Source organism: Falco biarmicus, chromosome Z, assembly GCF_023638135.1.
Source record: "Falco biarmicus isolate bFalBia1 chromosome Z, bFalBia1.pri, whole genome shotgun sequence".
In the NCBI taxonomy this organism is placed as follows: Eukaryota; Metazoa; Chordata; class Aves; order Falconiformes; family Falconidae; genus Falco; species Falco biarmicus.
Window position 1 is genome coordinate 56,996,728 of NC_079311.1, and position 14,285 is coordinate 57,011,012.

At 42.1% G+C, this 14,285-nt stretch overlaps 1 protein-coding gene across 2 annotated transcripts in view; it reads right to left on the minus strand.

The window, feature by feature from the left end:
* KANK1 (KN motif and ankyrin repeat domains 1) overlaps positions 1-14,285 on the minus strand; it is a 129,987-nt gene that overhangs the window by 91,808 nt on the left and 23,894 nt on the right. The window contains exons 1-2 of one of the 2 annotated variants that reach the window (XM_056324759.1): positions 13,676-13,760; positions 5,168-5,301 (exon numbers count right to left, since the gene is read on the minus strand). The gene's annotated coding sequence lies outside the window, so the exon portion shown is untranslated. Of the gene's footprint in view, positions 1-5,167; positions 5,302-13,675; positions 13,761-14,285 lie in introns of those variants that run through there. The other variant, XM_056324760.1, reaches the window with a different exon arrangement.

Here is a 14,285-nt window from a genome sequence, read left to right on the forward strand (position 1 = left end):
GGATGGATGCAATCACGCATGTATTGTCCTCCTACCCTACTTCCAAAAAAAGAGACTATTTTGGGCAGTACCTTTCAAAAATAATCGAAGGATGTCCCCCACACACATACCTTAATTCCTATACTGCAAGAAAAAAATTATCATATTTTGACACAGTTGAAAAGGAACTGGAAATACCACCTTAAAAGTAATGGAAGGTTGTTAAGTAACTTTTGTTCACAAGCCAAGCCTCAGTGCTCCCCTACCACTTTGCATTTATACTGACTGCTAGGAAATGTCTCCCCATGTTTTCCCTTGGGAAAAATTATTATTTTTTTTTTAATCAACTACTTTCAGGTCCTTTTACATCATGCTATTCCTGCAACACCTGCACTGACTGTACGGGATAATTTTGTTCCATTTCTTTTCCTCATATTTTAAAGCCATACTTATAAGGGATATGAAAGATTTTGCTGTAGCTGTCCCTGTGTTTTGAGTATGGCCTGCAGAGATCAGTCATGCGAAGCTGACCTCTTACCACCTCATCCATCCCACTCTAAAGACCTCCTCCACAATTGCTTTCCCAAGGGTAAATAATTTGGGATGGTAGCAATCAACACTTGCACAGTAATTTTTTAAGCTAGGCAACTTTCTGAAAGTCACTTGACCTTTCTAGACTAAAGCATATTTTGTTAGTATGACAAAATTAAGATACATCAAATTGCATTAAAACTTCTGTGTTTGTCAGACTAGTTCCGATTAACTTCCAGGGGTGTAAATTAAGAGGTCAGAGTAACTTCATCCATGAACTGCCTGTGGAGAGTGTGCAGATGCAGAGGAAAATCCATCCCACTGTACTTTGTGATGTTCCTGTATCATACAGTTACTCATCACAGCAGCCACTAACAATGACAGTGAAAGATGCTCTTTTAAACACTAGGAACAAGGAATTTTCAAAATTGTATTTCACTACTGAAATACACTTGTTCCAGAAAAAAAACCCTCACACTCATATTCCAAAACAGTATGAACAGAAGGCTGTAACAAAGCCAGAATTGTAGTAATACTGCTGAAGTCTGTCCTTCTGCATGAAAACACACACAGCCGCGCACTTGCTCCAAAAACAAGACCGCAGGCATATCAATGCCCAATTGTTTGCATTTTCTGTAAGATCAAATCAAAGGCACCTTCTTCAACCAGCAGAGAATTTTTAGTTGCCCGTATTATGTCTGAACTGCATAAACATTTAAACTACTGGAAAATTGGCCACTTTGATCAGTCAAGTGAATTATCTCAGTTTCATGGGAAACCTCCTGTTCCCCTTCCACAACAGCTTTCTATGCATTGAGCAAGCTACAAAATTCATGATCTTGAACATCAAAATAGTCTTCTTCAAGATGTTAAAGCTTTCATTTAAATCCTCACAGCCCCAAGACGCCTTTAAGATAAATGACTTTGTAATAGCAGTGAAGAAATTAGAGATTTACAAAGTCAGTAAGAATTCATAATTTTCACATTTTAATCATTCATAGCCACCATATTTGATTTACCCCACAATTTTTATCAGAAAATTAAAAACTTTGGAGAATGAGTTATTCTCAATGTAAATCTCCAGCAAGCCTCTATCAATCATGTTAGCCCTTTCCCCATTAGTTTTTCCTGCCTCCTGATTGAAACTACACAACCAGTTTAATTACTTCATTACTTAATGACTTCTTACCTTGAAAGGCTGTAAATATATGGAAAGCTAAGCTAACACACAGTAATTCTCCATGGAACAGAGGAAACCATTATGAACATCAGTATAGCTCATGAAGATCAACTATACTTATAATTTTCCACTATCCTAACGCTTTTACAAAGGGAAAAAAGGCCTAGAACACTTCTACCAAAGGATATGTATGCACACACATAGGAGGGAAATAAACAGTTCCATGCTCAAGTACACCATTTGCTTACCACAAATTGTATATTCCTTCTACCATATTAGAATAACAGCCTGTGGGAAGCTACCATTACAGCAATTACAACTTAAAAAACTTCCAGTGTTGGACATTTGTTGGGAAGAACAAGCCTTTAATAGTTTTGCTGGCAAATCTGGAGGTTTATTTATTTATTTCCAGTGTTTTGAGCAGCTCATTGTAACTTTGTTCAACTACAAGGAAAGAACTGTTTAGTTGACAGCACAGTTTTATATGCAAATTATATTGTCTATATTATAGACTCTACTCACCGTAAGTGTCAACGGGGAAAAAAAAAAAAACACATGACAGATTTAAGACTATTGAGATTTTTTCATAAACTTTGAAGGAACACTGAAATTACAAAGCATGCCTAACTCACTGTAAAGCATCTTCTCTAAGCATGTGCCAAATCATGTATATTAAAGGATTGTTTTTTCTAAATGTTCCATTTTCCATTTCTAAGTTTTTGTGACAATTAAAAAAGTCCTGTCTTCTGCATACAGTCAAACTTACTGTTTGCTTAGCTCTCCCAGAAATGAAGCTTGTTTCTACTCTGTGGAAACACTGCCATTAGATTTAGTAGCACTGGAGAAAAAGCAAGTGCTCACCTCCACACAAATCAAAATTCAGGAGAAAATTCAGAGTTCAAAATGAAGAAATATTTTACTGCCAATAGGGGGAAAAAAAAAAGTCTTAACAAATCAGCCAGCTGTTGCATTAACAGCATCAAATAAAGAAATTGTAGGGCTTATTCTACTCTTTATCAGTAATGCATGGCTGCGCACAGACAATTTATAGCTGTTTTCCATCACTGGGTATTGTGTAGTACTAAATTAAGTCTACAAAATTCAAGGACAGTCCACCCACACAGCTACTGCAAGCCAGCCAGGCCACTTTGAATAAACATTTTAAAGGCATAAAGTGAGTTTTATTAGCATGCTGAGCCACAGTTCCTAGTGGACAAAGCACCTCCTTTGAAAAAGTAAAAGTACATTTAGCAGGAGGAGAGATGAGTTAGTCTTGTGCCTTACATGTAGAGAAACAGCAAAAAGGAAAAAAAAAATACAGATACATGCAACAACTCAACTCTCTGAATTTATTAAGATTAAAACACAAACCAAGAGAATCTATTTTTTTCATCCTGCCTGCGGACAGTCACCACTCCACAAGCAGGAGCCCAGGGCTGATCTGAAACATGCTGGTGTGAGGTCTACACTGAAGTGCGGGCAGGCTTCCTGGCCAGGGCAGCGTGCCACAGGTGCGTGCAGCACCATCTGCCCCCTCTCCAAACTGAGTTTGGCACCAGAGCCAAAAGGAGAGTCAGCAGAGTCTGGATGCATGCATGCACACATGTGCCCGTGCCCCATTTAAATGTTAAGTTCAGAGAGTAATGAAGACAGACAGGAGATCTGCTCTTCCACAGTTACCAAGTTTCACAGTTTGGAAAAACAGCTGGTGCCCCTATACCTTTTGGACAGATTCAGTAGCCCCCTACCTGTCCCCACAGCTGTCAGCAATTCAAGACCACACCTGTAAGCACTAGACTTACTCTACACTCAAAAGCCAAACAAGCTGACCCCCACTGCTCGGTTTCACTCTGATTAAAGCAGCAAAAGCAGCATGAGACAAGAATTAATTTGCAGTGAGCCATCCTAAATAGTTGGAAAGGCCAAGAGGCTAAACCTTAGCTCTTCAAGAGATGAGTTCAGTTTTAGGTGTGTCTTATCTCAACTGAACCCGCAGCACATTGCAGCGCATGTAAGGCGGACAGTCACAATCACCAAAAGTAAATAAAAATAGGAGTCAGCTGCCACTTCACACAGCAGTTGCTACCTGAGGGAATCCAGGAGTCAGTGGTGGAGCTTTTACACAGGGATTACCCATCTGAATTTACTATCATTTCAAGACCTCCCTTTGGTGTTAATCTTAACCTGATTTGTATCTGTGCACAGCAACATTCCTATATAGTCCTGTCCTGCTGGCATGCTTACACCCAGTCCGGGGTCACCAAAACAGTTCTGTGATGAGAGAAAACTGTGCTGTGTGCTGGGCATTGCACAAACATATTCTCTGTTTGTCTAGTCTGTGGTGGGTCGACTGTGCTGCTGAGAAAAAGCAGCAGCAGCACTACAGTGCAATGGACAATCCAGCTATGAATCCAAAAGACAGGTAGAAAATATGGGTAATTAATGAATGAAAGATGGCAGCAGCAGCTCCAGTCTAAGCAGAACGGTCACTTTTATAGCTACAGTTGTGTTTAGCTTCTTACCCATATTTTTCCTGTTGAAGAATTTGTCTCACCCTGACATCCCATAGGGGCTGAAGGCTACATCTTTTTACTACTAAAAGTTTATTAATATATAGGTGAAGGACTAAGACATTCTAATGGAAAGGTATACAAGCACTTAAGAGTGTAGAATGGTGATTTGGGAAAAGAAACCAAGTAATTTCTTCATTGCATCGATTTCTACCTTACTGATGTAAATGAATTTACTCGTAACTAGAAAATTATGATAGTTGGGTCCACTCTAAGACTGTCAGTATGGTTTTGTGCCACTTTTGGCTGGGATAGGGTTAATTTTCTTCATAGTAGCTGGTATGGGGCTACATTTTGGATTTGGGCTGGAAACAGTGTTGATAAACAGGGGGAGGTTTTCCCTACTGCTGAGCAGGGCCGACACAGAGCCAAGGGCTTTTCTGCCTCCCACCCACCAGCGAGTGGTCTGGGGGTACACGAGGAGCTGGGAGGGGGCACAGCTGGCACAGCTGACCCCAGCTGGCCAAAGGGATGTGCCGTAACAGAATGTCACACTCAGCATATAAAGCTGAGTGGAGAAGGAAGAGGGGGACACTCACAGTGATGCATCTGTCTTCCCAAGTAACCAAGTAACCCAAGTAACACGTGATGGAGCCCGACTTTCCTGGGGATGGCTGAGCACCTGCCTGCCGGTGGGAAGTGGTGAATGAATTCCTTGTGTTGCTTTGCTGGTGTGCACGGCTTTTGCTTTAGCTATGAAGCTGTCTTTGTGTCAACCGACAGTTTTTCTCCCTTTTACCCTTCTGATGCTCTCCCCAACCCCACCAGGGGGAGCGAGCGAGCGGCTGCGCTGCTGGCTGGGGTAACCGCCACAGGTTGTCACAGAGCAGGAGGTGGGGCTGGGGCAGCCAGCGGGGCCACGTCTGTCCTCTTCCCTCCGCCCCCAGCAAAAGGAGTCACATCTTACCTTAAAACACTGTAACAGAACCGCTAGTCCTCTGCTTTACTTTAGGTCTTTTTAAAGATCAGATATAACGCAGAGGATTCAGCTAGCTCAGTGCTTCAGCATTTGACAGCACATTCAGGAACCTGAGAGTCAGCCTACAAGAAGAGAAATGAAAAGCACCAATTAGTCACTGCACATGTTGGGCAATATATCACATGCTTAAAATGACTGATGCCTGATAGAGCCATGCTGCTAAACAATAATGAAGCTCCCAACAATCATAAATATGAAAGGCTAAGTCATTTTTTGCTTCCAAGGTGAAATGCACAAACAGTATTTTGGTTACAGCACCCTGGAAAGAAAGCATATATCTTGCAATAGCTACATCACCCTGCACTGCCTTCCCAATTTAAATCCTCCTTGTTCAAACAACTGTCCATGTGAACGCACAGGAACAAAGCTCCAGGCACGTCAGGATACACCAGCCATGCCAGTTACAGAAACACACCAGGAAGTGTTTAAGGAAAGGTAACCTGGTATAGTTTTAAACTGGGAAATGCAGCAGAAGCTCATGTGAGTTAAGTGGTAGCACTACATACATGGAGGTACTTTATGGAGCCCAGTAAAAGGAGAGACATCTACAGGCTGCTTTGTCTGCCGCGTTTCTCTGAGCAGGCTTTTTAAAAAATTCTCATCTTGCAAGGACTCATACATACTCAACCCTTCCTGAGTTAAGGCACTCCAGCTGCAGCCAAGTTCCTGCCTGCGCCGCTACAGCACGTAAGACAGCTCTTTCCCTTCACAGCAATTCAGCAAAGATGTTCTATCACTAGGGTTTAGACATTTCTCTTTTCGGTTCCAGCTCACTTGGCACATTTAATCCCCCAAAGGAGTGAACTTCCCAGACATAGACACCGTTCCTTGCACCAAGACGTACCACCTCACAACACCTTACAGGTACAGCCCAAGCCAGCTGCACCCTGAGGCTGTGCTGACCTTTAATAGCTGCATGATTACCCTGCTGCAACATTTGACAGCTGTAGAGGGATGGGACAGCAGAACAATTTATCTATTTCTCGTGTGGTTAGTCAAGAGGGTTTTGAAGATTATTTGCAGGGAAAAGACACTTCTTATCATCCAGGTTTTAACCGAGTACTTCCCTAAAGTCAGCCACTGTCCTAGTTTGCAAAACTACAGATGTGGGCTTAGTGGAGTACAAAGGAATCATACAAAGTAAGAATTAAAGAGTTTTTATTATAAATTAATAAAATTAGCACTGAAAGCATGTCACAGACCAATGTGCCTACGTACTTTTTTTTTTCTAATCCTATACTGCTTACAAATCAACTAAACCTTAAGAGTCTGGTTTAGTATCTTCATAAACTAAAGTAACAAGTAGCATTTGAAGGGAAACTGCAAGAGTCTGTCAGTGGGAAGAAGGGAGAGGGGATTTAGTGGGAGACCTTAGACTCCGGAAAGATAAACCATAAATGCAACATCTGTTACAAACCCAGAAATCCAAAAGCCCCAGGCTTAGGTGAGCTTTAAAAAAATCAGTGCTCTTTAGTTACCCCAAGGAAATGGGAGACAATTTCTTCCCTGCTCTGTCTCACACTTCCCCAAGACCTTTAGTTGTACTTTCAGCTATTTATGTAAAATATGAACTTGTTTACACTGCACATTAGCTATTCATGATACCCTAAAAATGCTTTTCTTACATGTCAATGGTAGTTCATTCCAAGATGATAACAAGTATCTCCATTTACATAATATTAAAATCTGTAATGCATTAGGAAACTTGAGATAATAGAAAACAAATTATATCCTTGGAGCTATATATTCAAAGATAATAGGAAGTACTACAATCACTGTATTTCTGCACAAGCTTGTGGTCTGCACTCCTGTATAAAGCATTACAGCATTTTTCTGTAAACGTTCAGAGTATTTCAAGACTTCAGCCTTCATCTGCAAGATGTTCAGCCAATAGTTACATATCCTAGGTCACAGTTCAAGGGGACAAAATACCCTGACTTTCAGCTTCACACTACCATACCCAGCACGCCATGTCCCCATGGCATGGTGTCCAGATCATTCAGATATTTCTTACGCATTAATTTTGCTCCAGCATATTTCACCTTTTGCATTGTCCCACAGCTAGCATAAACTCTGTAGCAGGTACTCTGTGTAATTCAGCTAAAAGTGTTTATGCCCACACCTGATCCAGATCAGTTTGAAAGCACAGTAACTGTGCAACACCAAAGGCCAGAAATAGGGCACGGCTTCAGCTCCAAGATGTACTAGTGACAGCTTTGTGGGAGTTGCTCCTTTTTGTCAAAAAGGACTGAAGTCAGAAATCCTTTGGGAGCTAAGATTTATCACATACCTTACTGTTTTCCATGCCAGATGGAAAGAATGCTTCAGCACTGCTTTTTACCCCAAACAATTCACAGCATACATGCGTACAAAGTCATCTGACTCCTACACATCCAAGACCAACCAAAACAAAAAACCATTACGTTGCACACCCTTTTTTTTCCCCTTAAGGAGAGAACAAACCACACCTAACAGGTATTAATAAAAACACCAAACATTAGAAAACATTCTGATACAATGGGGATGCAAAAAATATATGGTAACACTAAGCAAAACTTGAATCCGTATAAAAAGGATTTACCTATCTCATATAAAAAAAAGAGTTCTTCTAATCTGCCTCACAAATGGCAACCTAAATTCATTCCCAGGCAGAAAACTGACTCTGTAATTAGTGTAACTGAGTGCTAAGTAGAAGCAAATAAAAGCAGAAATGAAAACAAACATGGTAAAACAGTTAAGCAGATACTGCATATACAAAGGGAGCACATTTGCTGATAAATTCATTTTTACAGGAAGCTTTGACCTTGATAACATTTTACATTTAAACAAAGCCTGCTATGCAACAGATATTTCTTAAATTCCCGAAGACATGTTTTCAACAGTTTTTCATGGAAAGTTTATGTACTTCACAGCATACTCTAGTTTGACAAGCTCTCCACAGGTGGGTAACAGGTATTCCATCTTCTCTCGATTTCCATTTTAATATTCTTCAACAATTCCACCCACTCACTCCTCCAACACATGCACCTCCCTGCAGCAGCCAGATTCACTTATCTGAAGAGGAATTTATATTGGCCTGAAAAAAGCACCAGCCCCCTCAACTGCAAGGACATGCCTGGATAACTTACTGAGATACGCCTTAGATACTGCGTCAAACACTTCAAAGTCAAAGATGCCCCACACAGCACAGAAGGGTAGTTACATTCCTGCTGGGAAGGAGTCATTATTTTAAAATAAATTTTAATTTGAAGGCAATGTTTCCAGTGGTAAAGACTACTTCCTGCTGAATAAGTCCTATATTTTTTTGCCAGAAAACCTTCAAGTAGTCAAAAGTGATATGCAATCTTGGTATACTTCACCGGCATAAATTCTGATAGTTGCTAAAGGAAACAACTAAGGGACTGTCTGCATGTCACAAACCACCATGCTAATTAACCCTGCCGAGACACTAATTAATCTGGGCAGGATGCCACAGTAACATGACTACTCTACTGCCTCGGCAGTCTCCCCATCCCGAAGTATCATGCCGCTTGGTCGCTGCCCCCCTCCCCAAGCAGTCTCTTTCAGATGAAAGCAGCATCTTCCAGCAAAGATGAATCCCCCAGGGAAGGGTGTTTCCACTCAGAAGCTGTCCTACAGCTCCTTTTTCTTTAAGTCTGTGGCCTACAGCAGACAATACAGAGCTGTACACCGCACTTATTCCTAAAGAAAAGTAAAATAACTGGCTGGTATGACTGAGGATCATAGGCTCCTAGGAGGAGGAACATAGGGAGGGTGTATGTATGGACAGATTCCTCTCCATCAGGGAAGGTTCAGGACAGCATCTCAGAGGAACTATGTGTAATAATGGTGATTAGTTCACTAATCACCTGCAGCAATTCACCCCACATTTTAGTTTCTCAGCTGGTCTCAAAATAGAGCAAGAAGAGTCCCTGTAGGCTAGTGTAAATGTTTGCAAGTTAGTGGTTCTAAACAGCAGATAATGGTGTGGTTGTTAGCACATTAGAAAAAGTTAAATTGTTGCCAAAGCAACTTGCCTTTCAACATTCTGGTGATAAAGCAAGTCCTGGGCTAAAGCCAGAACACCTTATCTGCTGTACCTGATGCACACAGAGACCAGCTCTTCACGTACTGCAAATGGACTTTGAGCTTCTTGTGACTTGTTAACATACATGCCATAAGGAATAATGTATTCAGCAGTAGCTTGAAGCATTTGTCCCAACAGGAACTGTTTTTTTGAGCTGCTGGAGAGCAAGAGGGAATGGGAACATGTGACATACAGTACAACCTGCAGCAGAACATAGCCTCGTAGCCTGCCCCACAGCACAGGATGGAAAGACACAGTAGGGTCATTCACTGTGGCTCAAACAAGCCAAAGCCAGGGAAAAGTGTTTTACTGCCAAGCAGAACAATTTCAGAGTCTGAACAGCCCCTGTCCAGTCCCCTCTTCCTCCTCCCAACCAGTCCACATCTAAGAGTCAGGCATTTCCAAGACAATGCTGTTCATACGGCCTCTCTCAAGAAACACAGACCTTCTGCAAAGCACATGCATTTATGCACGGGTCACTTTAGCAAGGGGACTCACATCGCTGGTGAACGGGATACACCAGAGCTCAGCTAGCACTTGGTGGGCAAGGCCAGCTTCTCACGTTTCGGTCTGTTAGCACAGGCAGAGGTTGTGGTGCAAGAAAGGGCAGCTTCACCTTGGTCCAGGGTTTGCACTAAGGGGTCAGAAACCAGTGACTGGTTTCAACAAGTAGGCCATTCCTTGCTGCAAAAGCACAGGCACAACTGTTTGCCTAGTATGAAGTGCGCTGCACTGAGGCAGGGAGAAACCACATCGAGTAAGCAGTGTCAAAACCTGCCTTTGAGCCTTTCATGCTCTCAGAGTGGACAAGTACTCAGGTAAGTCTGCCAGGTCCAGCACAGATGAATATAAATACCACTGTAAAAAGTATAACCATTCATTTATGAGCAATTAAATTGCATTTGTTAAGTAGGTGCTAAAGCAGCAGTTCTCAGACCCTAAGTGCATCAGCTCATGAAAAACTGAGAGGTGTCATAGAAGACACATTTGCCACTCAATCACTTTCAGACACAGTAGGACTTTCACAGGCATCTGGTGCACATATAAGTTTGAGACTGACTAATAAAGGGCTTTGTCCTTCAATAAATTTTTTTTTGACCCAAAGGCTGAGAGTGAAATGTACATAATAAAAGTAACAATCTAGGTAAATGCTTCAGTCTCAAAAAACAAAAGTCAATTGCGACAAAACAGTACAACCCAGCAAGCCACACAAACAGATGTGCTGAGTCTTGACACCTTTAGCTGTCAAGTCAGGTGAGACTGACTTACCATTCACTGTACCCTCAGAGGCCAGATACACCTCCCACTCCCTCCTCCAGTACCTTCCCTATACAAACTATGGAGTCCACCACAGGCTTTCTGAACAGAAATCTTTGCTTGGTAGGACAAACAGTGCCATAACACAATCACCACTGCAATGGAGGTCTTCAGCTGGCAGAGCAATCTGACCTTTAACTAGAAAGGGGCAAACTTCTGAACAAACAGCACAAATATCCACACTAACAACTAAGGCTGCTGCCATAGATGAAGTTTCACTGACAGTGCTAGAGCTAATCCAGTGCTTTCTTTTATTCCGTCTGCACAGAAATCACTGTGCATGTACTTCATCGCCCATACATAGGGACTTCATGTCCAGAGAGTAAGAGGTGGTAAAGTCACTATCATACCCAAGATTTGTTTCCAGGCATTTTTTTCCCCTTTTTCACGTGTCCCCTCCTGCAGGCGGATCTAACCCTTTGTTCCTGTCTACACGACCAAGCTACTAAAACCCAGCCCAGATTTAAAACCATAATGTATTTCCTAGGGCTCTAAGGCAAGATGGGCTTTGCCAGGCCAGTTTAGTTGAGATACTTGTTATTAGGCAAGGAATGGAGCAAGAAGGTGATGTCACAACTGAAGCAATGATGTGAAGTTACCTAAAAGTGGTTCAAGAAAAGGAAAACTGGGGAGACCCTCATCTACAGAGCATCTTCACTTAACTCTTCTCAATACACCAGTTATAACCTGTACTACATCCCTTACGCAGTTATATCCTTTGCTTGTTCACATTACCATATTGTGAAACGCCTCTGACAAGCAACAACACATGATAAATCTGTGTTTGCCTCCTTAAGGACGGCAGAGATTAGGAAAGGGCATGAAGGTCATTCATTTGTCTTGCAATGAAAAGGAACCGGAAGGTGGAGAATGAAGCTGAAAGGGACCATAAAGCACTATCTTGCTTGCCTGATTCCTAGGTCAGATGACCTCTCACCTGCCTGTGGGACACAGGCTGCTCCTGATGCCACCTGCTTATTCTTCTGGTCCTATCTGAGCTGCAAGAGCAGAAGAAGGGAGGGAAAGGGGCCTGCCAGCTTTTAAGAGGCAGAAGATGCTTCACTAAGGAATCTTAACCTTCAACATTAAGTTAAAGATACAGAGATGATCACCATTATCTCCAGAAACAGCAGCTCAGAAACCAGTAACCTTGATGGACCTCAAAAATTCTTAATTGCTAGATTTCAAGTGACAAAAGCAAACCTCTAAAAACATTGCTGTTTCTTCATGCTGTTTTCCTTTCCTCATAGGAAAGCTTGGACTTCCCATCTGTGTGTTGCCTAGCTGCCTTTGGGATTTTCAAACTCATCTTGCCACCATCTTCTTAGTGATATTCCAGATCTTATATTTCTAAGGGATGTGATTTTTGGAAGGGCTACAGTAGACCAGCCTTTAGCACTGTTTGGGAATGACCCTCAATGCCCATCACACACTCGTGTAACAGCTCTGAGAAATTTCTGATATTGAACCAAGATGAAGATAAGCCTCTGTCATATTTTCAGCTTAAAGCTTTGAAAACCCAATGAATTTATGACCCCAGGCTACACAGTGCGATTAAGTGGTATGCTCCTTGCTACAGCAGGTTACAATGAGAGGGATCCTCAAAAGTGTAAACAGTCATATATCACTGAGGAGCACTGCCACGGCAATGCTGTCTCCCCTGTGCAAAAGGGAAAAAAAAGAAAGGAAATATGAGAGCTGTCTCATCGGACGTTCCGAGTCAATGACCTGAACAAGAAAAGCTACAAATAAAGATATTCTGAATAACCACTCTACTACCTTACACCTTCAAGAGCACCCCATGTCCTAGACACAATGATTCATTTTGGACAAGGGGTGGTAGACAAAAATGAGCATTTCCAGGCATTCAGTGACAAGGAAGGTTAAGCAAACAAGCATGTGGCCTCCAATGGAAAGGACAGATTATTCTCCAGAGTCACACCACTAGCTCTTAAGAGAAAGCTTTCCTCAATTACCTTTCAAGCCCTATCACTCCAAGACATTTGTCTGTGCCCCTCAGAAACAGAGTAGGACAGTAGCTGGTCCTAGCATAAGCAAGAAAGACCAGCAATGGGAGGACAAGTGTGAGACGTGATGGTGGTCAGGATGTTCTTCTCTGTTGAAAGTGTTACCATGGCTAGCATATTCAGCAGCAGCACAGATTAGAAACTCCACAAAAGAAGGCATGCACAAATGGCAATATTCTGTCCCTTCTGCCAAAAAATATACAGGGAGACTGCCATTACAGCAATAGTATTCTGTCTCTCTCTATATGTGTGCATACAGAAAACATGCACACACACAGAGAGACACTAAACACTAGATTTTCAGGCTCCAGTTCACGGACTTTAAGGTTGTAACCTAACAATCTAATCTTTCAAACTAGACTAGGGGAAAACAAACATGTGAACTGTGTTCTTTTCAACACGTTTCCCTCAAACAGCCAAATGAATAATACAAAATTGCAAAAATCCCCCCTACCCACACAATACATAAAATGTGAAGGTCACAGCTCAAAGCAAGCTTAAACGATTCCGCCTGAGAAGTTGCAGGCACTCCTTTGCAAGCACAGCCAGCAGAAGGCAGGGGAGGGAGAGGACAGAGGGGAAAAGCAGATGAAAAAGCCGGTGCAAGCTTTGCAACACTGCTTTATCATATCAGTGTGAAGTGTCAGCATGCTTGTGGGTACTAGGGTTCACCGCAATTGAAAAATCGGCGACTTAACCATCATCCCACCACAGCTTCTGCCCAGCAGACTTTGATTGTGCAGGACTATCTGGGTTACTGCAGCAGTTTCCAAACAGTCTGTCCACCAGAAAATGATACCAGTAGAAAGATTTCATACACACACACAAACACTCTGTAATAATACTTCTGACATTCAAAAATAAATCATTACTTAAAGCCACATTTAAGTAGTCCATTGGACTGTAACACCGAAACCTGCTCAGTGACACAAACTAGACCAGATTTCACTTACTTAATGAAAAAGAAAGAAAGAAAAAAAAAGAAAAAAAAAAGACTAAACTTACAGAGCTGTTAGTCCACGGTTTCTCTCTAGCACACCGGTTTGTCATTGAACTGCAGTGCCTGAAACAGTAACTTGACCTCTCTGGGAAGGTGGGCAGTATTACACAAGCTGAAACATTAGAAACATGCATAATTATGCTGGGTATTTGCCACACATTCTTTCATCCATGAACCAATATTAATAGAAAACTCACGCTGACACTCCAGGCTTAGATTATGTCCAAACCATCAATTAAAATGATTTTTCATGAAGCCCTGACAGAATAAATTTTTTTTAGGGCAGGACAAATTTTCTTTGGATTTAAGCTGTGCATATGTTACAAAGACACAATGACAGTGCTGCCAGCTCAAAGTCAAGACAACAGTGGGCTGTACCAGGGATTTTCAGCTTTCTTCCCCAGCACTGACAATGTAGCATCACTTTATTCTCCCACTCCACGCGCCTATTGCACCCATTCATGCAGCACTTCCAAGGATGCCTGCCAGGGCACCAGCTGCATTTCTTCACTCATCATCCACCTGCTCCTGCATGGTAACACCTCTTACACACCTCTGCAGTGCCTGCCTGCTTCTCACCACAACCGCACACCTGTCAGACCAAGGCCCTTTAGC